This window comes from Equus przewalskii, chromosome 4 (assembly GCF_037783145.1).
Source record: "Equus przewalskii isolate Varuska chromosome 4, EquPr2, whole genome shotgun sequence".
Taxonomy (NCBI): Eukaryota; Metazoa; Chordata; class Mammalia; order Perissodactyla; family Equidae; genus Equus; species Equus przewalskii.
This window is the reverse complement of record NC_091834.1, coordinates 85,472,262-85,497,443: the sequence shown is the minus strand read 5'-3', so window position 1 is coordinate 85,497,443 and position 25,182 is coordinate 85,472,262. Positions and strand designations below refer to the sequence as shown.

General features: G+C 44.5%; 1 protein-coding gene and 1 long non-coding RNA gene across 21 annotated transcripts in view; one reads left to right on the top strand and one right to left on the bottom strand.

Moving 5' to 3' along the window:
- MKLN1 (muskelin 1) overlaps positions 1 to 8,342 on the bottom strand; it is a 312,898-nt gene extending 304,556 nt beyond the window's left edge. For 3 of the 19 annotated variants that reach the window (XM_070617704.1, XM_070617702.1, XM_070617716.1), the window contains exon 1: positions 7,852 to 7,944. The gene's annotated coding sequence lies outside the window, so the exon portion shown is untranslated. Of the gene's footprint in view, positions 1 to 7,851; positions 7,950 to 8,153 lie in introns of those variants that run through there. The other 16 variants (XM_070617698.1, XM_070617718.1, XM_070617701.1 and 13 more) reach the window with 13 other exon arrangements.
- The window catches only part of LOC103546453 (uncharacterized), a 76,911-nt gene continuing 59,887 nt past the window's right edge, over positions 8,159 to 25,182 (top strand). For both annotated transcript variants that reach the window (XR_011539575.1, XR_011539574.1), the window contains exons 1-2: positions 8,159 to 8,681; positions 9,592 to 10,688. This is a non-coding gene — a long non-coding RNA (uncharacterized lncRNA). The remainder of the gene's footprint in view (positions 8,682 to 9,591; positions 10,689 to 25,182) is intronic.

Sequence of the window (25,182 nt, the reverse complement as noted above, 5' to 3'; positions counted from 1 at the left end):
AGCTGCAGTCATTCAATTACTTATTGCCTATGACTGCTTGTGCACTGCAATGGCAGAGCTGAGTAGCTGGGACAGAGACCGTATGACCCACAAAGCTTAAAATATTTCCTATACGGCCCTTTACAAAAAAGTTTGCTGATTCCTGGTCTGACTAAATAGAACAGGATGTCATAACACTTTAAGTGTCGTTTAAACTACATCTATTATTTTAGTTTCTAATTCAAGGACACCGGACCAACAGGTCATGACAACTCTTTTGCTATGTAGAAGGTTTCTATGTTCTCAAAACAAAATCAAAACCTTTTCTGCTTTGCTGTTCTCTACATTCTCTCCTGACAGCATTACCACCTTTCTGCAGAAACAATAACAGACTGAGAAGCTGGTGGTTTCTCTAACAGGTGACAAGTCTCCTCCTGCCAACTCATCTTTCTCTTTGATGGGACACTGGGGCTGGGCATCCTTATGAGTGGTCACAGTGTATTACAGAACCGTAGTGGCACCAGAATGGATTCTCCAGACTCCATCAACAGATTCAAGGTGGTGTGATGGAATCAGATAGACGAGGAAAAGCAAACTGCTCTTTTTGTCATCACCCAGGACCTAAATGACAAGACAGAAATGACTCAGAATGACCAGACACAGGTAAATAGTACTTATCAAAATGTTTTGGGGAGGCACTTAACATCTCAACAGTGTGGCACTGTGAGCGCTCAAGCAACGTGTTAGCTCGAGAGTAAAACAAAGGGAGCAGGACCTCCTTATTTTTCCTAAGGTCGAGTTTGGGTTGCAGTAAAGTTCAAGGGAATATGTCTTATTTACTTATTTTTTGAGACCCAAAGATACATTCTATTGGCTTTCTGTATCTCTGTCTCTGTCTCTCTCTCCAATTTAACAAGTTTACTGATCATTTATTAAGTATGAGGCACAGGGCAAGCCCTGAAGATACAAAATAAATAGAATAATCCTAACTCTCAAGGAGTTCACAGCTTATGAGAGAAGCAAGTTTTAATGATCTACCTGGACCTTTGGACAGCATTTCATGTGAGTTGATCCTCCTCAACATATTCTCCTCCTGGCTTCTTTGGCCCCATAATCTCCTGGTTTTATTTTTCTGGTTTCTGATTCTCGGTCTTCATTGCGAGCTCCTTCTTTTCTATCCAATCTTTAAACAATTAGCCTTTAGTCCTGGACCTGCTTTTCTTTGATTCTATCTACCGTCTTTTTTTTTTTTTTTGAGGAAGATTAGCCCTGAGCTAACATCTGCCGCCAATCCTCCTCTTTTTGTTGAGGAAGATTGGCCCTGAGCTAACATCTGTGCCCAACCTCCTCTGTTTTGTATATGAGATGCCTGTCACAGCATGGCTTCATGAGCAGTATGTAGGTCCACGCCGGATCTGAACCAGGGAACCGTGGGCCACCGAAGTGGAGTGCGTGAACTTGACCGCCATGCCACTGGGCCGGCCCTTCCATCTACTCTCTTTAGGCAATCTTCTCCCAAATTTATAAATCCAGTTCCAGCAACTCTTCTGAGCTTCAGACCCGTATCACAAGTCTGCAGTAGACATCTCCACTTAGACAAAACTTTTGATCTTCCCCTGCAATTCTGTTACTGCCCCAGGATTCTCCATCTTGGTAATTGACACTTTTGCTCATGCAGCATGACTCTCAAGTCAACTATGACACTACTTCCCTCTGCTTAACCCACAATTTCCATTCAATCGTCAAGTGCTTTAAAATAACTCTTGACACTGATCATTTCTCTTACTGTGCAAGCCACCACCCTGGTCAGGGAAACCATCATCCCTCACATAAATCTGAAATGCCGTCCCATCTGGTCTCTCCAGTCCTGCTCTTGCCCTGCTCTACTTCACCTTCTCACAGATAAAGTTTTCCAGAGGCGGGGGGAAAAAAAAGGTGAGTTGTCTTTAAAAAGAAAACACAATACTAGCAAAATACACAGGTTGTTCTTCATCTTAATTTTTTTTTTTACTGAGTAACGTATCATGAAGATCTTTTCATATCAGTCTACCTAGAACTGTTCGCAATTTTTAACAGCTGCCTACCATTCACTTGTATAACTGTATCATAATTTATTTAACCACTTCTCTGTTGATGGACACGTAGGCTGTTTTCAGTCTTTATTATAAAATAGTGCTTGGTTGAAAATCCTAGAAGAGTCATTCTTCAATACATGTCTGAGTATATCTACTGGATAAATATATAAAAGGAAAATTGCTAGGTTAAAGGCTTTGTACATTTAAAAATTTGATAAATACTACCGTGTTGCCATCCACAGAGGTTGTACCAACTTTTACTCCTACTGACAATGTAAAAATGTGCCTGCTTCTCAGCCTGGCCAACCAAGCACACTATTAAATTTTTAGTTTTTGTCAACCTGATATGTCAAAACTACACCTGATTGCAGTTGTAATTTGCACGTCTCCTGTTATGGGAAAGGGTGACTATTTTTACGGATTTTTGTATTTCCTTGATTGTAATCTGTCATACGCTTTGCCCAATTTTCTGGAGTTTTCAATGTTTTTCTTATTGATTTATAGGAGTGCTTTGATTTCTTCTTAAATAATCTAATTTCCAGGTTCTTTCAGGTATCCTAGTATTTTTTAAAAGTCACAATTTAGCTAGTTTTTTCCCCTAATAATAAGTAATCATCAAATGTTAACTTCATTATAGGGGAGCCTACATGAGATTGCCAGAAGTACCGACTTCCTGACAGTAGCTTGACAAGACTGCCTCATACCTATCCCTATACTATTTCATTTCATTTTCCTGGGAGCCCTGTGAGGCATGTGTTATTATTAACCACAAAGTGAAACTCAGAGAAGGTGAATGTCCAGAGTCACAGCTGGTAACTCTTCCACTTCTGGAATCTTAAAAGCCTAGTAATCCATAATCACTGGCCATTTTTTCAACCACACCAGGCTCTGATGTTTGATGCCTCTAATTTCTAATAATCTATTGCTCCTCTCTTTTTCCTTCTATAAACATCCAACGAACATTTTTAGGTGCCTACTATGTGCCAGGAATCCTCATGGGGTTTACATTTTAGAGGCGTTCTCACCTACAAGCAATATAAATAAATAGTAATAAAGTTTTATTACTATGAAAAAAATACATAGGATGGTTGGGAAAGTGGACAGAGAAGAATACTTTAGGCAAAGTGGTCAGGAAGGACCTCTTTGAGGAGCTGACATTTAAACTGAGATCAGAATAACCAAAAGAGTATTCCAGGAAAAGCAAATATCTAGGATAAGTCCTTTAAAACAAGAGCAAATCCAATGTGTTTGAAGGATTGAAAGGCCAGTGTGATTGGAGAGTGATGGGAGAGGAGACTGACGAGGTGGTCTGGGATGCTGCAGAGGCTTTGCAGGCCAGCAAAGGAGTCTGGACTTTAGTCCAAGTGCAATCCCAAGGCGTGGAAAGACTCTAAGATGAGAAGCACCATGATCTGATTTCTGTTTCATGATTTATGTCACTGTAGCCGTGCTGTGGAGAATGGGGGCGAGAGAGGAAGCAGGAAAACAATTAGAAAGCTATTACAGGAGCCCAGAAGATGCTGTTTGTATTAGGGTGGTAGCAGTGGGAACAGAAAGAGACAGATCTTGGAAGTGTTTTGGAGGTACAGTTGACCTGAATTCCTCACTGATTGGACGTGAGAACTGACGAAAAGTGCAGATTGTCTTGAATATATCTATGTGCTTTTTGACTCGAGAATTGGGAGATGGTGATGCCATTTAATTTGAAGGAGAAGACTGAAAGAATCAAGACTTTTGTATTACTGTATTATTTCCTTCTTTCCCTACGCAGCCTTAAGCTCACAGACATTGATTTTACTCTCTTCCCAATACCTTCCTGTTCCTTGCCTACTTGCCCTTTAGTCCTTCTTATCCCAAAGAACTTCCTCTGTCTACCTCCTCTGCCCCCATCCACTCCTCAATCCACTGCAATCTGGTTACTGTCCCCGTTATCCCAATAAACTCTTTCTTGGGCAAACACAATGACCCTCTTGTTGCTAAATCCAAGGACTTTCAGACGTCACTTTTCATGACCTTTCTCTAGTACTTAACACTGCTGACAGGTCCCCTCTGTGTCTCGGACACTGCTCGCTCCTCGTCTGCCCACCTTCTGCGTGCTCTTCCCCCGTATCTGCGTCTCCTCGTCTTTCAAATGGTGGCATTCTCATAAGGTTCCAGAGTCGGTCCTCTTCTCTTCTTACTCTGTGCTTTTTCTCTTGGGGATTTTATCTACTTCTATGAACTATCACTTAACCTGATGATTCCAGCAGAGACCTCTCTCTTGGGTTCTAGATTCTCTTGTTCAATCATGTAGTAGACAGCTGCACTTTGATAGCCCACGAACACTTCAAATTCAACATGTTTCAGCTGAGTTTGAAACTAATCACCTTTCCTCCTCAACTTAGGTTTCCTCCTGAAGTTCTCATCTTGGTGAATGGTACCACCATCCCCCCATTTATCTGAACCATGAATCTCCTCCTATTCCTCAATCCTGAAAATATAATCAATAATAAAATTCAGTTGGTTCTATGTCCTTAATATCTCTTGAATCCTTCTCCTCTCTTCATCTCCATTCTTGCTGCCTTAGTTTAGACATGCGTCACTTCTTTCCTATAATGCTAAAACAACCTCCCAGCTAGTCTCCCTGCTCACAGCATTACTCACACCAATAAATTCTCCAAGCTGCAGTGATCTTTCTAAAATGGACATTTGATCACCTCACTATGCTCTTTAAAATTTATCACTGATTCTCTACTGGCCTTAGGATAAGCTGAAACTTCTTAGGAAAACATACAAGACCTTGAGACTGGCCCCATGGCCAAGTGGTTAAGTTCACGCGCTCTGCTTCGGTTGCCCAGGGTTTCACTGGTTTGGATCCTGGGCACGGACATGGCACTGCTCATCAGGCCATGCTGAGGTGGCATCCCACATGCCACAACTAGAAGGACCCACAACTAGAATATACAACTATGTACTGGGGGCGTTTGGGGAGAAGAAGAAAAAAAAAAGATTGGCAACAGATGTTAACTCAGGGCTAATCTTAAAAAAAAAAAAGACATACAAGACCTTTCACATACAAGACTTTGCTGATCTTTCCAGGTGCATCCTTCAGAACTTCTGCCATGCCATTCATACAATGTATTTACTAAGAATCTACCACTTGCTGGGTACTGTCCTTCACCTTCAACTCTCTAGGCACCCCTTTTTACCTCCAGGACTTTACACATAGTATTTTCTTTGCCTGGAATACACTTCTCTTTAACCTGCCCACTTGTCTGGATTACTTCTACTCGTCCTTCAGAACTCCTCTCCAAATTCATCTTATGTGGTTAGGGACCCGTCCAAAGACCTGCCTGTTGATATTATCTCACTGTCTCATGATCAACTGTGCACTCATCTGTCGTCAACTGTGTACTCATCTGTCTCCTCAATATACTATAAGGTCCTTCGGAGCAGACTGTTTTATTTATCTTTGTATTCCCAGTGCCTAGCACAGTACCTGACACATAGCAGGCACTCAATAATGAATAAAGTGGTAGAGTTGGCTTTCAAAGTCAAGTCCTTTCTCTCTGGCACAAATCTCACATTTCTCCATGCTACTTCTTTACATTTTGAATTTGAAAATTTCAAAAGTCTGTACCAGGCATATTTTTGCCTATCAGTAAATAAAATACAGGCAAACAGATTATCGGTTGAATGAAGATTCAGTTGATTATTTCTTGTACAGCCCTTCCTCATCATTCCACTGTTTTGCTCATCAAAGTACTTTGGGCTAACTAAATCTAAAATTACTGAAAGACCTTTCTATACACTTTTATATCCTTTCTACCTCTTCTCCTGCTGCTGCCACAATACCACCAAGCAAGCAGAGAGTAAGTACATTGGGAATAAGGTCGATTTTATTTGATTGTCTGGCAACTGACACTAAAAAATGATATATCAACAGCAAATCATTCCTCCAAGATCTCTATGGATAGATGTTAATGTTTCAGCATCAAAATTTAACATGGCAAAATCCAGCTAAAATTGAAATTTTTATGTACTGAGTTCATATAATCACAGAATTTTGTAACTGAAAGGAAACTTAGAGATCCTTTAGTTCAGCACTTTTGTTAAGCTTCCATGAGGAAACCTGCGATGGCTCATGCAAGGTCATTCAGTCTATAGGAGAAGTGGGAGCAAACTCCCTAAGTATCATCAGCTAGCATTCCTCAATGCCATATATACCCTATTACTTTCCATCTAAACAACTTATCTAAATCAGAACCCACCTAAGTATTTACATAGTGTTTATCTTTATGATATTGCCTTTGTGATATCCTCTTTAAAAAGAGGAAGGAACTGAAAAAAAGAAAAGCATGGCTGTTTTGTCCAGGGATATAGGGGAATTGGTAAAAGAGACAATTAGTGCACAAAATGGTGGGCTCCCATTTGCAGCGTAGCCTTGTAATCACACTCTGTTCTCTGAGTGCCCCAGTGCTAACCCAAGCTTATTTGTGCTCCTGGGGCCTGGATTCCATTCAATTCTATGCCTTATTTAGTCTAAATTATTTCCCCAGCTTCAGTGTGCATTTCTTGAGCTTCATTTTAGAAATATCATACTTAAGTCTTCTCTCTCCCTGAGTTTGTTTCAGTTCTAATGCTGAGGAATGAAGATTCTGGGTAAAAGAAATAAAGATGCTGGGTTTTTCTCGGTTTTACCTTTTAAGAATGGTTTTCTCAAATGGCAACTGGCAGTCTACTTTCTTCCCCAAATGACGATGTTTTCCATGGGAATTAGAATTTAATTGGAATAATTTGTTTTCATGGAAAGCACAGATTTCTTTGCAAGAGGATCAGTTTGATAATGTTTTACCAGCCAGCGCTACGAGACCAAATATAAACCAGTTCTGAGAAACAGGAAGTGAACCTGACTGGTCTAGCCTGCATGTCCCAGGCAGTGACGCAAATACAGAAATCAAATTAGGAAAACAAGATACGTGGGTGTGAGGCGATCGATAACAATCCAGTATGCTGCAACAGAAGCAAGAACGCCTGTGACCAAATGCCATTCATTTTAATAACACCCGGAGAAGTTTGATTTCCACCTAAGACGCCAGTGATCAGAGAGAGCAGGGTGAGCTGGAGTTCCCTAGCAACCGCATGGGCTTCTGAGACAGTCATCAGCTTTTCAGCTAATCTTGCCAACCCCTCACTTCTAAATGTATGACTGACATAAAAAAAAAAAAAAAAAAAAAAGATGTTTCAGAAATTGCTTTGAAATTCCCAGGAACGAAATGGAAAGGACTAACAATAATAAAAGAAAACTTGTCCTGAGAAGTGCACGCAGGTAAAAGAAGTAACGTTTGCATGTGCCCAGCCTGTCCCCACATTCACTGCTCTCACTTCTGTTTCTGAACCCCTGGGGGTAAAGGGCAGCGGAGGTGAAGTTGTTCAGAGTGGAAGGCAGTCCCCTTATCCAACAGGAATCACAGCCTGAAAGTGGGGTGGGCCGTTCATGTAAGGCAGGAGGCTGCCGAGGGTGTAGGGCGGGAGGGAATATAAGGCATAGTTGTCTTTCTCCTTTAAGAATCAATTACCCTGATTGAAGGAGCTTGGGGAAGGAGGGTGGTGAAGGGAATGAAGCTATTTTTCCTATTGATTCTTTAATTGCGCCAGAGGCTGTTTGTCCGAGGCCACTGGCCAAGAGCATTATTTTCGTGGCCAAAGTGAGGTTGGGCAGGTTTCCATCCCCTTCCCTAGTTTTAAACAAGACGACCCATAAGGCGCCGCCAGGCTATAGGATTATGGTGTATGTTGACAGCTACGAGCTGTATACCTTAAAGCGCCAGGGCTGACGGGATGATGGTTCCCAAAAGCTGAATCTTTGCCTCTGGCTCTGTCCTGGGTTCGGGATGCACAACTCCTCTGTGTAGTCTGGGTCAACGGCGGGGCGTTATTCGCATTGTAATTATTGCTGCGTTTGGCCGGTCATCCTTATTATGGCCTGGGTCGCTCCCTTTCAGCTGGACACTGGGCTCCTTCAGTTTGGCTGGGGTGACTCCCAGTTTTTCCCGCCTCCCCATCTAACCCCCCTGCGCGCTCCCTTCCCAAGGCGACCACCTGCGCCGCCCCACTTACCATCTGCCCCGCGGGGAGGGCCCCCCGGGGTAGCGGAGCCCTCCCTGCTCCCGGGCGGTTCTGGGGGAGCTCGGTGTTTGCCTCCAGCCCTTCGCTACCGGAGAGATCAGGTTCCTCCCCTCCTCCCCCTCCAGCTCCGGCCGCCGCCGCCGCCTCCTTCTTGCATGACACAGCAGAACCGCAGCTGCTGCAGCAGGTCCCAACCATCCGCCCAGGAAGCGCCGCAACCCGGGCTCGGGAGGGGCGGAGGGGGGCGAGGCAGGGGTCACCGCCGAGGGGCATTCTTGCCCCCACTTTGCACCACACACTCCTTTCCCAGCCCAGGGGCACGGGAACAAAATCAGGCTAAAGCCGACCAGGCCAAGCCGTTGAGGAATGCTGGGGTTTGGCGTCAGAAGGGATGGGACCAGAGAGAAGGGTGTGAAGGAGACCCCAGTAGGGGCAGGACATTGCAGGTAAAGAAGGGGAAGAAGAGGCCGAGAAGTCAAGGGCCAGACTGTGAAGGAGACTAAAGGAGGTCAAAGAGAGGTAAGGAGGTAGAGTTGCTGAGAAGGGAGACCGAGCTGGGGGGGGGGGGGGTGGCGGGCAGCTGCAGGGGAAGGAGGACTGGGAGGAAGTACTTGGGGAGGCCTGGGCTAAGTACCCAGGCAGCACGGGAGCTGAATTGGGAGGCAAAGACAGAAAAGGGGAAAGGGATGGAAGAATTAGGTATTAGATAGGAGGGTAAATATTGGGGGACATATTATGGGATCAGAAGGGATGTATGGAGATCATTCATCATGGCTGATGAGGTAAACTGATGAGATGGAAAGAGATGCAGTCAAGGCAAAGCCAGAAGAAAGGATGATTTTCCATCCCATTTTTCAGTTTCCTGCGAAGTTTTTCATAATTCCACCAATCCAAACAGGGAGTTTTCCTCCTAGATGGAAAAGCATGAAGTAAAACACAGAAATAACTATTTAGCTTAGATTTACAGGATAAAATCTCCACGGTCCACACAAACTTTAAGGCAGATATTTGGAGTTTAAGGCATAACCCCATGAAAGGGTTGTGATTCAGTAATACGGAAGGCACTCAAAACTGATGGTATGGTTTCTACACATCACTAGACTTGAATGTCTTTCGAAGTGTTTAACTGTTTCAGTAAAATGCTAGAAATGATGACAAAATTATTGGTTCAAAATATCATAAAAATGCACATGCTTTTCTCTCTCTCTCTCCACACACTTATACGTATGTATACATTTACATATATAATTTCTAGTGTCTAGCATGTACAGTAGGATTAAGGGGAAAATGTATTTTTCTGATTATTTTTTCACCCACCAAACACATTCTACGCATTTTACAGCAGATCAGCTGCTTCTCACCATTTGAAAGAATGTGGTCAGAAAAGTAACGCAAAAACTGCCACTTTGGTTTTGTCTGTACCTTCCAGGTCATATCTTCGTACCTCACTTCCTGACACAAACAAGTTTTCACTGTTGTCAGCAACAAAGCCCTAATATAGCTGCGGAAGAGAAAAACTGCATTGCCTCTTGCCTCCTGCAAGCATCATCCACAGAGTTACCGGAGGAATGCAATTCCAGAAAGCTTTAAAGCTGGTGGTGATGGTAATTATGTATCAAATGCCTGATTCTATTTCTGTTATTATTGTTTTGTCATTTCTGTTCTACCCAAGAAGCTGACCGAACTCGCAGAGGGATAAATCCGGTTTTTCTTTTTGACTTGGTAGAATTGAATCAGACCCGATAGAAAACTCATTGCTCTTGGGAAAAAAAAAAGTAGGAGCCACGAAATGTCATTTTAACAGAGCGTGGGTTTTGTAACTGTAGGAAAGGATTTAAGGACGCTCCTTCTGTTCGGTTTTCTATGTAATAAGCAAAGGCTACACGCACGCACAGACGCCACAGCTCCCGGATGCTGTGGCTCCCTTATCTGGGCTTCTGCAGCGCCAGGAGCCCCTCCGGGATTCTGCGAGGGGCTCTCGGTGGGTGGTGGTACGAACGCTGCGGCCGCCGCCGCCAGTCCTGCTGCTGCTGTTGTTGCTGCTGCAGTCACGTGGGAGCCCCTTTAAGTTTCCATAGAGAGGCCTCTCCGGTGTCACATGATGGACATGATATAATGAAACAACATTGTGGAGAGGAAAGCATTAGGGGAGCCCACGGCTACAAAAACAAGTGAGTGAGAAGAGGTGGGAGGAAGAGAAACTACGCCACCTCCCCTGCAGCCCAGCCGCACGCAGCAGCAGCCCGTGAGGAGAAGTGGGCGACGCCGGGGGGCAGGGAGACGGGGTCCTCAGCCCCAGCCGGGGGTACCCCGCCGCCCACCGCGGAGAGAACAACTTTTAGCCGGCAGCCTCGGCCAGCACTGCACCTGTCTCCGGAGCCTCCATCGCTCCTCGCGATGATCAAAGGGAAATTCTAGAAGAATTTGCTCTACAAATATACATGCGCATCATTTTCCCCCTTGCGTCTCGCTCTGGAGGAAAGAAAGAGAAAGGGATTTAAGCAGCAGCGCGTGTTCAGCCCCAAGGTAAGTTCTGGAGGGTGGGGAAAGCCGGTTCAGCTGGACTTTGGGGTGGGAATTCTCTTCTCCGTTTAGACCTCTCGAGGTGAACGAGGCGTCCCCTCGCTGCTGGCGAGGCGGATGGGTTCGCTGGTCCAGCAGAAACGTTTCCACTGTGGACTCTGTTATTTCCTCTTTCGCACGCCCCGCGGTCCCACCCTGGGACTCCCCGGGGCCCCTCGCCTCCCCCCGGAAGGGGGCCGCAGGTCACAGCCGGGATGTTCGGGAGCCGGGCGAGGGAAGGTAGGGCTCGTGCCGCTACCCGGGAATGCCGAGGCGATTTCGCCATGTTTGTGTTGCGAAGAGCACTTTTTTCCCCTTTGAGGTGGCTTGATGCCACATGGCTCCTCCGGAGCTGCTGCCGGGCTGAGTGTGTGTGCTTTTTTTTTTTTCAATGTCCGCATTCCAGCTAATGTTGCGCAGATAAAATTCAAACTTGAGGTAAACAGAAGAGGAGGAGGAGGAGGAGGAGGGGAGGGAGGGAGGGGGGAGACTGTTTCCATTTCGAGATCCCACCTCTTCACTCCGCGGAGACCAACATCCCGAACCTGGCGAGCACTCGCTCGTTTCTCCCACCTACCCCACCTTTGCTGTCCACAAGAAATAAGGCGGCGGGGAGTGGGGGTGCTTAGAGAGGACGCCTGGGTTCTAAAAGGGGAAAACAGCCCTCGGCACTCAGGCCTTTGGCCACCTCCCTCGTTCCTTCGGGAGGGACCAAGGATGCCTTGGATTGCTCTGGAGCTGGGGGACGGGAGGACAGCGCTCCCGGGCGGGGCGAGGGGCTGCCTGTCCCCTCTCACTCCCTCTTACTTTAGGGTACCGGATGGTATCGCTCCCACCCCAACCCAGGCGCAGGTTCCAGAAGGCGGGCTGGGTGGGTCTCCAGGTTTCCAGAGGGCAGGTTGCGTAGCAGGTGTGTGGTGGGCATTTCTATTTTCTAAGTCTTGCATTTGGTGGGACGACGTGGGTAGTCTTAAAGTGATTGGATGTTCAGAGCTGCGTCTTAATTTGCTTTTTTTTGCGAATTAGGGAGAAAAATCAAGACCTTACCTCCCCCCCTTCCCCCCGTTCCGCTGTAAAATATCTGATTCAGCTCGAAGCTAAGCAGAAGGGTGAGTGGGGATATGTAAGGGTGAGGGTGAGCTTCGTCATGTGGAAAACAAAGCTTCTGACAGCTTGTGGCCATCCCCTGGTCCCCCCACCCCGGCGGAATAGGTGGGTCGGGTGGCCGGAGAGGGGTGACATGCCATGGGGTGGGAGCGGCTCGGGAACCCTAAGTGCGCGGGGGTCCGCAGCCCTTGTCACCGGGGAGTGCCGTGCAGCGAGGAGGCGGCCACGTGAGGGTGGTCTGCGGAAGCGCTGGAGCCGAAGGATGGGGGTGAAGTGCGTAGCAGAGTCGTGACGGGCGCTGACACGAAGCCGCCGTGGGCGCTGGGCCGAGGAGGAGCGGACACTCGCGGCCGGACCCCAGAGCCGTGGCGACGTTTTCTTCCGATCGGCGGCCGGAGCCGGGCGCCTCCCACGCAGGGCCGGCGTCCCGGCCGCGGGTGGGTGCGCACTCCCGGGCCCTCTCCCGGGAGACCGTTTCCGGGCGGGGTCCCCGGCCGGGAGCAAGGGCTGTAAACAGGGTGGCGCCCTCTGCCCTCCCGCCCCCGGCCGGCCGGGGCGCGCGGCCGCGGCGCTGGGCAGTGGCGGCGGGGGCGCGCCCGCTCCCGCCACCCCCGCGCGCCCCGCCGCCGCCGCCGCCCGGCCGGCCGGCCTGCTCTGTTTTTGTTTTGATTGAGCCCGCGTGCAGCTGGCGCGTGTCGAGTCACGTGCCGTGGGCGGGAGGGGGCTGGGGCGCGGGAGCGGGGGCGCGGTGACGCACGCGTCCGGAGGGCCCGGCGCCCGCGGGGGCCGGGGGAGAGGGGCGAGGGGGCGTGTGCCCCAGACGATCCCGGGCGCGCCGGTGTCAAGGCGCGTCCGGCGGGGTCCAAGGGAGGTGATGCCGGTGAGCAGGGCTCGGACGTGGGTGTAAATCCCCGCGCTTGGAGTCCGTGGTCACAGCGTCTGGGCGAGCCTCCTGCGTCCGGGCCGGCCTGCGCTGATTCGGTCGGAGGTCTCTCAGACCTCACCGGCGCGGCGCTCTCTTTGGCTGGCAGAGAACTACGCGTGGTTCTTAATCCTGTTTATACATACAAGCAACTGAATAGCTTCAGAAAGAACTCCGATGCCCGGCCCCGTTCCAGACCAGTGGAACCCCAATCTACCCCGGGCCTGGACATGGTGCATTAGAAAAAAGACCTCCCTGAGTATTTCTGATGCACAGGGAGGGGGTCAGAACTTATCGAAGTAACCAGCTTGATGGAATAGATAGTTGTGAAACCACCCATCTTTAGAGACGAAATAGTAAAAATAGCTAACACGTATTGATCGTCATTTTACAATTGGGGAAATTGAGGCTTAGGAGGTAAGAAAGAATTGGTCAGTGACGATCTCTGACTAGTACTCGGGGAGGCTGACTCCAGAACCCGTGCTTTCAGCCATGCTGTCTTGGAAATAGGTCTTTACCTAAGGGCCACATGTTTGCGTGAATAGCAATAGTTATATGTTTGCCTGCAGGCCAGCGAGTCTGTATACAGTATTTACCTATGTATTTATGTATTTTCATCTGGAAAGTTGTGCTTGTACTAAAGCGGGGAGAATCACTTGGTGAATTTGTTAAGGTATGTAGGCTACTAACGTTTTCAGGAAGTTTATAGTGAAGAGAAGAGAGGGGACCCCAGTAATTTGAAAAGAACACATTCCATGGGAGTTTTTTGTTTTGTTTTTAGACGTAAACATGTGCAAAGTGAAGGGAAGAGTCGAGAAGATTCAGGTATTTTCCAAGGATTTGCATGCGCAGCCGCAGAAGTCCTTTCCGTTGCTGGCACGATACAATCTTGTGGTCATAGGCTGGGTGTAGCCCAAAGTGGGGGGCAGTCTACAGAGGAGCAGAAGCTTTGCCGTGAACATTTGGGAGCAAAATAACTATTACTCTGGTGTAGAGTACAGAAGTTCTGCTTCTACATTCCTCTTCTCCCTTTGCTTTATTTCATTTGTGTCCTGGTCAGATGAACTCTTACAGGGACTATTTAGATGTGAGGGTAACTCATCTGTTCTGAACATGTGTTTATTGATATATTCTCTAAAGATATTCCAAATAAAACTCACAGGAAACAGGTCTTTCCCTGAAAACAAAGGGCTCCTATTACCGTGTTTTTGCAACCAATACGTATTATTTGATGATACTGTGTCACAAAGAAATGTCTTTGTATTCCTACTAATGGTTGCTGTCTAATAGTGTTAGCTGTGTGGCAGACATAGGCATGTTACTTGGGAAATTTAAGGATTGGTTTTACGGTGCTTGCAGTTTGGGTGAGCAAAGTTTGTAGACCCACCAGGGCAAGCCTGACGTAAGCATGAGTGTTGGCAGTCTGGCATGGAAACAGCTCTCCAACCCCGTCTCCTTCCCTCCCTTGTCATCCGCGTCCCTCTTGACCACCAAAGCCACATTTCTCCGGCATTGCCAAACCACCCGTATTTCCTTTGCACAGCTCTGCCTAGGTTGCTCGTGGGTACCTCCTTCAGGAAATTTTCCCTGATTTCTCCTCAGAAAACATTGAAAAATCCCTTCCCTGTGTCACCTCTGTGTCCTGTGCATGTTTGTCTCACTGCATTTATCACGACCTGTCATATTGTTTTTGTTGACACGTTGGACACCCCTACTAACTGAGCTCATCAAAATTGGAAATGGGGATTATTTATCTGTGTGTGTCTGACACACAGTAGGTTCTTAAGTTCATTGCGTCGGTCTGAACTGAATTTGAGTTGCCTTATTTGTGTTGATATTTGCCTGTGTCACCCGTCTTCGTTCTTAACTGTCTTCACCTCCTCTGCTACTAGCTACTAGGCTGAAAACCCACATCCTTGCACAGAGAACGCAGAATACCACCAACACATTCTTGTAAAAAGAGTAGGAGGGAGAGGGCAAAATGGAATCAGTTTTTCACTTGTGTCCCAATTTTGTTCTTGACTGACCAGTTGGGTGGCATGAATTTTCTTGGTTACTCATGCACACTGGAAGAGATACTTAATATTGTCACGTTCAACTTATTTAGGAAGGAAGAAATGGCGCTGCGTTACCGATGGACATACGTCTGTGTGCAGTGGCAGAATACAGACTCTTCGTCACATTTCATTACCCCATAATATTCAGGTTTGGTATTACAGAGCTATTTGTACTGTCCCATTAGAGCTTTCTGAGATGATAGAAATGATTTATAATGAGGTGTTTGTAATGACTTAGAAGTGATAGCCACTAGTCACTTGAGGCTGTTGAGTACTTTAAATGTAACTAGTGTGACATAGGAACTGAATTTCTAATTGATTTAAATGGAAATAGCCACAAATGGCTAGTGGATACTGTACTGGACAGCACAATTAGAGAGGACTGATTATGTTTAAGTTTAGTATTTGACAGGTAAATGTTTAGGCCAAGGTCTTCTGCCTTTAAAAGAAAATCTTGGTTCATTTTCTGGGGCTTAACACTGTGTGTCTGGTTCATAGATTATAAGGTGTTTACTGGGTGCTATTTTGACCTATGTGAGGCCTTCATATTACAGAGCGTTTGTCTGTGTGTTCTGTGAGCTTTTCATGTAGTTCATGTGGTCTCCCTTTTTTAGGAGCAGAGTGGAGTGATGACGAGTAATTATGATTATGAATAATTATTTACAAATCAAATGGAGTTGAGCCCTTGGCGTGTAAACTGAATGGAAGTCCCGTAAGTTCAGTCAACGCTTCTCTAAGATGTCTTGTGAGGAGCATGAGCTGTGTTTGTCTTGCTGGCTGTTGTCTCCCTCGTGCCTCATAGACTGCCTGATGCCCGGCGAGTGCTCAGAAATGTTTGTTGAATGAAAGAATGTTGAAATAATTTTAACCCCTCTAATTTAACTTCAGAGGGTATATTGTGGAGCTGAAGAGGAGGCTGAGGACCAGTAACTTCACTGAATTTACAGTCCTTCCAAGGAAGGCCATCTCTCCAGAGCATTATTGTTAATTCAGTGACTCTCATTTCTTTCCTGTAAAGTATGTAGCAGGGATTATTACCCTTCTTTGACGACGAATTGAAAAATAAAGGTACAAAATTTGGTCATAGAGGTCATCCACAGAGAGTTGGAAGTGTAAGTCAGAAAGAAGTAGTTGTTTCTGTGGCCTTGTGTGCTCATCCCTGGTTCTTCCGAGAAATAAAATCACACGCTGAACTGTATTAGTTAGAAAATTTGGTTTGTAAAGTCAAAGGTGACTAAACATGTTAGTGGGGTTGGAAAACAGGGTTGAAAACATCCCTAGTCTGGCATGACATTGAGAAAACAGCTTCAGTATGAGAAACAGGAATGGAAACGTTTATTTCTGAAACCTCTAAATCTCAATCTGTGGTAATCCTGACACCCAAGTTATAAACTTCTCAAAGAGGATATTTAAAGTGTAAATAGAAACAGATGTGTAGTCGGGGAGATAACCACTACTAGACTTTGAAATATTTATATAAAAAGGTACGAGATACATCAAACATCTGTTTAGAACGAGAGCCCTAGGGCCGAAAATTGTAGATGTCGTTTCATGTGGTCGATGTTGCATTGGTGGGTTGATGACGCAGCCGAGTATGTGGTCTTGTCCTTGTAGGAGATGATGCATAGTGTACCCTCCGTGCTGTGCGTCAGAGGCACCTACTTCGTGGTGTTGTGTGTGGCTTGATTCTAGGCCTGTCTTCGTTCCTGGGACACAGTCTAGCTTCCTATCATTCTGCCACTATGTGTTCCACAAATGAAAACTAATTTTATACAAGAGAAAATAAAAATCTGTTGACTTAAAAAAAAGTCATAGGATACATTCCAAGATAAAATCTGAAGTTTTTTTGGGGGGGGGGGAGGGTTACTTTGTTTTTTTAATCAATTTTTGGCCTATTAGTCCTTTATGATTGCTTTTCAAAGCCTTTAATGTGAACTCTTTGGTGGAGGGGGGAAAAGCCCCCAAAACCGAAAGCAGACTGTCAGCTATGTCCCGTAAATTCTTGCTGTTGCCCGCAAAACCAAACCGAAACAGCCATAACAAGACAAAACCCACTACTGCTATCAGCAACAGAAGTTAACCCAACCAGCCAAACAAACAGAGAAGCCTGTGAGCCCTGACTTGTTGCTTTTGTGGGGAAGTCAATAATGTGAAGTCTTTTTTCGGTACTACATGTAAATTACTCACAACAAGAAAATTTGTATCTGCCTGTCTGTCTAACTGTGACTTAAGAAGTAATACTGCAGTATAACAAGATGTTTCCAGCCTGGGAAATCCTGAGGGCCTGCTTGGATTCAGGTGTACTGTTTAAGAATTATTTTGAAGGTTTATTGAGAACTATCTCTGGTGACCTTGGTCACTAACTTGATCTAAGACTTGCAGTTTCTGGCTTCATTTCTTTCTCATCAATGAGTGGCTGGATTGATCGGTGGTTCTCAGACTTTAGTGTGTATGCGAATCACCGAGGGCTTGTTAAAACCCAGATTGCTGGACCCCCCCCCCTGCAGTTTCTGACTCAGTAGGTCTGGGGCGAGTCTCATCATCTGCATTTCTTACAAGTTTCCAGGTGATGCTGATGCAGCTGGTCAGGGGACCACATTTTGAGAACCGCTGGATTAGATAATCTCTTCTAAAGGGGTATGATTCTGTGCCTGTTTTTCCTTCTTTTCCAGTTGCAGCACCTGTTGTTTGATTTCTGCACTGTTCCATCGTTTAAGGATTGCTGTATGGCAAACTGAGTTTTAAAAGTATCAGATGGATACAGAGTTTCTTGAGAATTCCATATATTTTGCAAAAACCTCTGGTCTGTTAAAACTCAGATTGGGTCTTCTTACTTAAGTAGAGTAGATGTCTCCAGTTAAAATATATTGACGTATTTCTGTTGTTATTAAATGACAGACTATTTGCCGCTCCTTAAACCTAAGTGTTGTATCAAAACGAACCAAGGACCTTTTAAGAGACAGCTCCAGAGTATGATGCGGTACCTTACATAATTGTGGGCTCACTAAATAAATGGTTTTTATGAGACATAGTTTTTTTCCTAGTTAAAACTCACTGGATTTGGATGCATAATAAGACTCCAATAGCGTTAACCTAGACAGTCTCGGAAGCTAACTGCCTCACAGAAGATTCGTGGTTGCAGGAAAGAGATGTCAGCCGAGAGATGAAGAGTAAGTCAGGGCATAACCATTCCCTGTTTTGGGGACTTTGGGGAACACTGGAAGCTCTGCAGTTTCTAAATAAAGGGGCTCTGGGGCTGGAGTCTGGAAGGAAAGCGATGAGAGACCAGGAGACGTCTTCAAGCAGCCCTTGGAGAGCCAGCACACTGTTCTTACCCAGAGGGCGTGTTTATTTGGGGGAAAGGGTCTGGCTTTGGGAGGGGTTCATGGAGAGTCCGAGGCGTTCTAACAGGTGGTGCTCTGGAGGCATTCCAGATCACACCAGACTCCCAGATGCCAAGAGTCCGATGGACTCAAGGTTTGAGGTGAGTTGAAGTGAGGTTTGACAATACATTCTCAAGTGAGTTAATTTTTTGAAGAGGAAAGAATAGTAAGATTTTGGAGGGAAAAAAAAAAATCTCATCTAAGAGGAAGGAAATAAAAAAGAAGAGTAGGGAATGGGAGGGTAAAAATGAAAAATTTTACATTTTGAGGTGTTCTAAAACTCTGTGTATGTCAAGACTAGTCACTAGCACAGGCTTCTTTGTTAGAAAATAAGTTAAGGAGTTTTCCTATTCATTTCCAGTGAATACTTCAGGATATCACCAGATACTATTATTTGACTTACATCAAATGGCTTTTCAAAGTTAGGCCCAGAGTTCATGCAGTGCTTACTTTTTTAGGTGGCTTTATGATCGCTAACCAGTTTAGATCAAATTCCTGGCAGGCACGTGCTGTACTTATGGCCCGGCGGGTTTATGGATTAGGGAGCAAGTCATTTGTGTAGCGTAGGCCGCAGAGCTGGGCTGAGACCATGGGGTCTCATTGCTTTTCACATTTGCCCATGGTAGTTTTGTCTTGAAAGTCTCTGTTTTCTAACTGCTCTTATAAAATGTTTGAACTTTAAATCTTGGAGTTGATTTAGCATCTGTATAATTGATTGTAGATTATATTTCGTGGATATGGCCCTGAGATTTTGACCTGTTTATTTCTTTGAAAAGAACTACATGTGATTTGCTACTCAGATGTGCAGGCATTTCTTGACTCAAATATCTGTGACATAATCTTCGTAACTAAATCTGTGAAGCTGTTTTGAATTCTTTGGACTTGACAGTTTGAGGCTGGGGTTGGCAGTCTGTATGACAAGAGTGCCGGGGGTGGCCCACGGGCCAGTTATCCTGGAACAGCCAGGGGGAGGGAGGTGTTGCTGTCTGATCCCCTCCCCCAACTTTCTTAGAGTTTGCCACCCCCCCCCCCCCCACCAATCCTTCCTCCCCTCCTCCTCAGGACGTTTAAAAAGCTTCCTGTGCTTTAGAGAATTAAGACACTTAGTGTTTTTCTTGTGTAATCACACTAGCACTTGGCGACATCAGTCTTTGCTCTCCCGCGTCTCTCCAGGTTCCTTTCTTCCAACTTCGGGTATTTCTCTTTCTCTCACAGCTGCACATCTAGCTTCTCCTGCTGACTCCTGATTGGCCATAGCCCCCATGTGGATTTCCTTTATCGTCCTTTCTCCACATTTTCCTCTTCTTCCTTTGCTGGTTAGAAGTTCTGTTTCTGTGCTGTGGCAGATCTTACTTAGTTTGATAGGAAGAGTATTGAGGTAGGATAGTTTTAATAACTGTGATAATGATGAGTGGGTACCTATCTCTTTGGATACTGAGCTTGGTGCTTATATTCTTTCCACTGAATTCTAGTTCCCACTAGCTATAGAACCTTAGGAGAGTGTCCAAGTCTGTGCCATAGGCTGCTCATCTGTAAAATGAGGGGTTGGGGGAGCAAGGTGTTTCTCGCCCTAAAATGCCGTGGTTGAGTTTATTCACATTGTGGTCTGGTTGTAAACTCTCATGAGAATACTTGTGGAGCTTTTTGAAAGACACCTGTTAAACAAGACTGGTCTCAGTGCATCAGGACATCCAGGACTCCCTAAATTAGGTCATCTGCAGTATGGCTGGCCATCTTTTTCCTTTAGGAGTTAGGGATGGCTCTCAAGGGCACCCTTCTCCATACTTGTGCTGTCTGCATCAGAAGACCCAAAATTGAACCAGAACTGGAAAGGCTGTTGACCGTGATTTGGAAGACCCTGCTGCTCTCATCTCCACGCTGGAGGCCCTGGGCTTCTAGAGACGTCCTTTCATTGATGGTATTCAGACCACTAGGGGAGTTTCTGGGAACCTGCTTAATACTTGTATTAATTCTTGTACAACTCAGGAAAACAGTCCTACCTCAGATCTTTCTCTTGCAAAATTGTGTGTGGTCTGTGACCTTGAGTGCTTGTTTCCTGTTTCTAGGGAAATTTTTGTTAGTATTGAGTCTTTTTGTAATGTTCACAACTACCTCAAGCTACTTATCTGTACCTTGTCAAGGCCACTGACGATTGTTTTGCTTTCTGCTTTTATATTGATGTATCATGCATTCATTGCACCTATTGTCCGTTTTCTAAAAAATCTACGATTATCTTCTTTTGTTTTTTTATGTTCCCGGCAAGGTTAATCGTTGCTATGCTAAGAACACTCACTTCATCAGCTTTGTCCTTAGTGTCACTCGTATTCCTTCAGCTTTTCCTATTGTTTAGCTTTTCAAAATCGTGTAATACCTACTTTTTATAGGCCCTGTCTATTGTGATGGCTCTTCAGTCTTCAGTGATTATTGCCTAAAAATGCAGGTACGTGATAGCAATAAGTGAAAAGTATTTTTAAATAAATTGACATTCATATCCTTTCTTTGGCTTTTATCTTTGAAATCTGTGTCTATGTTATGCCGTTTAGTTAGTTGGTGAAAAGATACTATGCTTGCAGGCTTCTCCTATATTCGTGTGAAAAGATATCAAAATCTTTCTCTGCGCCCACTCTTAAAGTGTCGAAGCTAAGTCGTCTTCTACTAATTTAATTCTTCTGAAAGGAGCATAGGAGTTGGCTCTTTGCCGTCTATCTTTGTTACTGCCTAACTAGCAGTTTGGAGCAAAGACTTTATAAGCTTAATGAATCAGTACCCTACTTAGTCATTTCACATCGTCTGCAGAATATTTTCAATAATAGAAGATCATTTGAGAGTCTAAAAAAACAGAAATATTCTGGCAGCAGATTTGCTTTAAAAAGATTTTTTTAAGTGCTTATCCATATAAGAAATCAAGCCTCGTAATAGCTGAAGAGCATTTGCTCTTGTATGGTGGACGTGATGGTGCCATGATATCCTGCGCTCATTCTGTGTCCGATGGTCCCAGCCCCTTGACGGAGGAAGGGGCCCACGTTGTTGAGTTTGTTTGAAGAGGAAAGAATAGTAAGATTTTGGAGGGGAAAAAAAAAATCTCATCTAAGAGGAAGGAAATAAAAAAGAAGAGTAGGGAATGGGAGGGTAAAAATGAAAAATTTTACATTTTGAGGTGTTCTAAAACTCTGTGTATGTCAAGACTAGTCACTAGCACAGGCTTCTTTGTTAGAAAATAAGTTAAGGAGTTTTCCTATTCATTTCCAGTGAATACTTCAGGATATCACCAGATACTATTATTTGACTTACATCAAATGGCTTTTCAAAGTTAGGCCCAGAGTTCATGCAGTGCTTACTTTTGACAGCTGCAGTGGCATCTCGAGGGTCTCACTGGAAGTGCCCTCCTTCGGACTGTATTTTGTAGTTTTTGGAGAGTACCAGTTTTTGAAAGTATTGAATTGCAGTTGTATAAATATGCATATTATTTGCTAAAACATCTTTTTTGGATCATTATACTCTTTTGGAGTTATGAGATCCAAACTGTGGAAAGATGACTCCTCGGGAACATGTGAGGGCCTGGACGTCCCAGGTCAACAGTCCAGTGTATTTTGGATTGTAGCTGTTTCTGTGTTACTTTTCATGCCTTGGCATCTTCCTAATCCTCGACGTGAAGTCTAGGACCAGGCACAAGTAAACATGTCCTCTCTGGGCAAACTTTCTGTCTGAAAACAAACAAACAAAAATGCTTAAAGGTGTCTGGACTCTGAGGGAGGTTGGTGGGATGCTGGCACACCATGGCCCTGGGATGCTGGCACACCACGGCCCTGGGATGCTGACAAGCCATTGTTGGCAATTCCTCTCCTCCTTGTTTATTCTCTTTTCTTTCCATTTGCTTTACTCTCTCAATTTCCTTCCTTTTTTTCTTTTTGGGTCCTGTTTCTTCTATTCCTCTTCCTTTCCCTGTTGCTTTTTTCTCGTTCCTGGATCAGATAGCCTAGTAACATCCTACAGCTGGCACAGGCATTTTTTTTTTAGCTTGACTAATGGCAGACCAGATCTAAAGACAAGTTTTATTCTGATAGTTAACGTTACTGTAGTCAGTAAAATTCCATGCTGCTGCGCACTATTTCTGAAGAGTTTAATATGTTTCTATAGCATATTTCATGTTGAATGGAAAATGAAGTGAAATGTAGAACTTCCCAGATCCTTTGAGATAGTTAAATAGATGTTCAAGTAGGTTTCAGACTGAAGTTTAAATTTTGTGCTAAGACGCATTCTGCCAAAATGTAAGTAATAGTAATCATGTAGATGATGAATTTCAGGATTCTTTCTGTTTATGAAGTTTTTGGTAAAGTTGTTGTTTGGGTTAAAATAATGTTTTTAAACTGTTTAAGCTGTAACAAAGTTTGGTCTGAGAAATGTGACAGAGTCAGATTTATAAGTACACACCTGTTGCTTATGCCAGTGTCAAGGATCAGAGCACATTCTAGCTCTAAGGGACTTCAGAGTTCATTATAATTCAATCCTCTTATTTTACAGATGACACAATTTACTTAATTTTACACGCCTGGTTATTGGCATCGTAGACCACAATTAGGACTTCTGCTTCCCGAGGCACTCTGCTTTTTATGGACCGAGAGTTAAATCTATCAAATTTAGAGGTAAAGGGGGCAGAAAGCCTGAGAAGAGCATATGAATTCTAAACCTAGCTTGATTTGATTAGTTACGAGAGATTGGATGAGGTGTTGAACCTCTCTGGATCTCAGTTTTTGGAGGGTTGAACTGTAATTGCACGTTTGTGCAGTTTCCATTTGTGTCTTATTTCATGTAGATCTTATTCCTATTTTTCAGTAGATATCGTTTGTCTTTTTCCTTGTTAGTGAATCAGCTTTTCCACAGTGTATTGTTGTTAGACACAGGTTGTTGTCTTCATCAACATGACAGTGTCTCTGTGTTCAAGTGTCGTTAGTGTCATTCTGACTGACCGAAGCACACCTTCAGAGGCGGGTCTCCCCTAGTTTCAAACTGGTGAAAGGGTACCGTGCAGGAATGCTCTGTAGACAGGTATTGAGAGGTGCTTTTTTCAAATTGTTTACAGTTTATTACAGTGTTAGAGAGTAATGTTATGTAAATAAAATTTAAGAGAATTTGGCCATTCTAACTTCTCGAGTTGCTTTATTTGGGATTATGGAACAGGTTTTTCCCTTCTCAGTGGGATAATCTGTCATTGTTTGTGTCAGAGAGAAGACGGTTGTGACAGTCTGGAGGGATAGGCAGGATGAGATGAGTTGCAAGTGTTGGAGGAGAAGCTGAAGAGACGGGAGTTGCTTCTCGAGCAGACCGCGGTGGTGGGCTGTGAGACCTCTCCACTGCCTAGCAGTGGTTCCCATACCCTTCTTTGTTTAAAGAACCCTTTTCTTTCAGTAAACACTGAATACCTGTCATGTGCATCACATTGACCTGAGTGCTGTGGGAATTACGAAATGACTCATCGAGAGCTGCTTCCTCTGGGTATTTAGTCTCTAGCTGGGTTTCCAGTATATACGCCACGAAACGCTGAGATCCAGTAAATGTCTGAATTCCCCAGAGAATGGTCTAGACAAGGAGGGAGAAGGGAGGACTGAAGCAGTAGGGGAAGACCCCAGGGGCCGTGATGTTTGAGCAGTTCAAGGTTGAAGGACCAATAGTTGAAAATAACTAAAGAAGTCATTTTGACTTTCTTTCGGGAGAGGGTGTGAGGGATGAGGTTGGACTAGGTTAGGACATAGGCGTGGGAGCTGGGAAATGACCATTGTATGTTTTAAGGTAGCAAAGGAAGGGACCCTATGGAAGTACCAGAACCCTTTTGCCCCATCTTTTTATTTTGAAAACTTCAAATCTTTAGAAAAATAGCACTTTGAACATTTATATACCCTTCTAGATTAATCACTTGTTAATATTTTGCCGTACTGCCTGCTTGCTCTGTCTGTATGGGTTTGGAATCAAATGTGGTGTGTATCTTTTGCTTAACCACTTGAATATAGGTTGCAAATGCTCATCACACTTCATCTCTAAATTCCTGCCAAAGAGGACTTTTTTCCATGTAACCACAATACAATTATAACACCCAACAAGTTTGGCATTGACATAATAACATGGTCTAATATATAGGAAATATTCAGGTTTGGAGCTAGAATGTGTTTTTCTTTTTCTTTTTTAAAAGCAGGCAGACATGTCCGGCACAATGTATATTGAAAGGATGGATGGAACAAGAGACTAGAGCCATGGAAACTGGTTTATGTATATTTAAAGTCATATATAGCCTTGAAAATAGAAAGAGGAAGCTCGTTATATTCTGTGATGCTATATTCTTGGAGATACAATCTTAGGTTAAGAACAAGGCATAGAAGAGTGTAAAAAGAATTTATAACCATTTGTGCGTGTATAGATGTAGATGTATAGATACAATATCTCTGGAAGGACGGAAGATGGACTGTAACATTTCACGCCTCTAAGAGAAGGAAGTAGGTGGCTGGAGGACACGGAGACGTTTCCCTGAATACCCTTTTTTACTTTTTAACTACTTGAAAATATTTCTTACTCAAAAATAAATAGTAAATAAGCAAGCACAGACTTATGTGGAGACACGATGATTAGCTTTGCAGCATGGAGGATAACACTTTATGTTCTAAAGAAATTTGGAGAATGAGACCTGAAACAAAGAAGGTGGAGGACAATTTTTGTCTTTTAAATTTTGAAGGGAAATGTGCTGTTTGTGCCACTTATTAGAAAAGGATGTCCAGGAGGTAAGTAGGTCTGTTTTTTGGGAGCTGCTAGTGTGGGGAGGAGGGACCTGATGGGGACCTGATATCCAAGATTTCACAGAGGAAAACACAAGGAAAGATGTGGTAGGAGTTTGTATATTCCTCTTGGAGTAAAGGAGAATTTTTTCATCCTCGAAGAGTGGGAAACAAGAAGAGAAGTTTGTGGTTTGTTTCAGTAGAAAAGTATAGAAGACGGCAAATGGG